This window comes from Petaurus breviceps, unplaced genomic scaffold (genome assembly GCF_028583685.1).
Source record: "Petaurus breviceps papuanus isolate PSGF00001 unplaced genomic scaffold, PetGlider_PUasm1.0 156, whole genome shotgun sequence".
Lineage (NCBI taxonomy): Eukaryota > Metazoa > Chordata > Mammalia > Diprotodontia > Petauridae > Petaurus > Petaurus breviceps.
In genome coordinates, this window is record NW_027185720.1 from 1,773,019 (window position 1) to 1,773,558 (window position 540).

Sequence of the window (540 nt, forward strand, 5' to 3'; positions counted from 1 at the left end):
TAATTCCCTTGATAGAAATGTTTTCATACAAAATTATTCAAAGTGCCTATTAAAATAATTTAGTGAGATTTTTGTTTTCCCCGATCCAGACAATTTAATTTTATAAAGAAACAACTGCTTCCCAAGATGCAACACCAAAGGTGAAACTAGAATTGTCTCTATGTGAAGAGACTTGTTAGAAGGGGAGAGAGACAGAGAGACAGACAGACAGACAGAGAGACAGAGAGAGAGAGAGACAGAGAGAGACAGAGAGACAGAGAGAGAGAGACAGAGAGAGACACACACACAGAGAGACAGAGACAGAGGGAGACAGAGACAGAGAGAGACACAGAGAGAGAGAGAGAGAGAGAGAGTAATCATCTCCCACTAACTGGTTCTGAAACAAGACTAAAGCTGTCCTCTGGACATCCAAAACATTATTGTAGGTTCACTGTCTCTAAAATAAGATCAAGAAACACTGCGGTCCTGCTTGATTACCATCTGGTAATAGGATTCTCTCTCTCTCTCTCTCTCTCTCTCTCTCTCTCTCTCTCTCTCTCT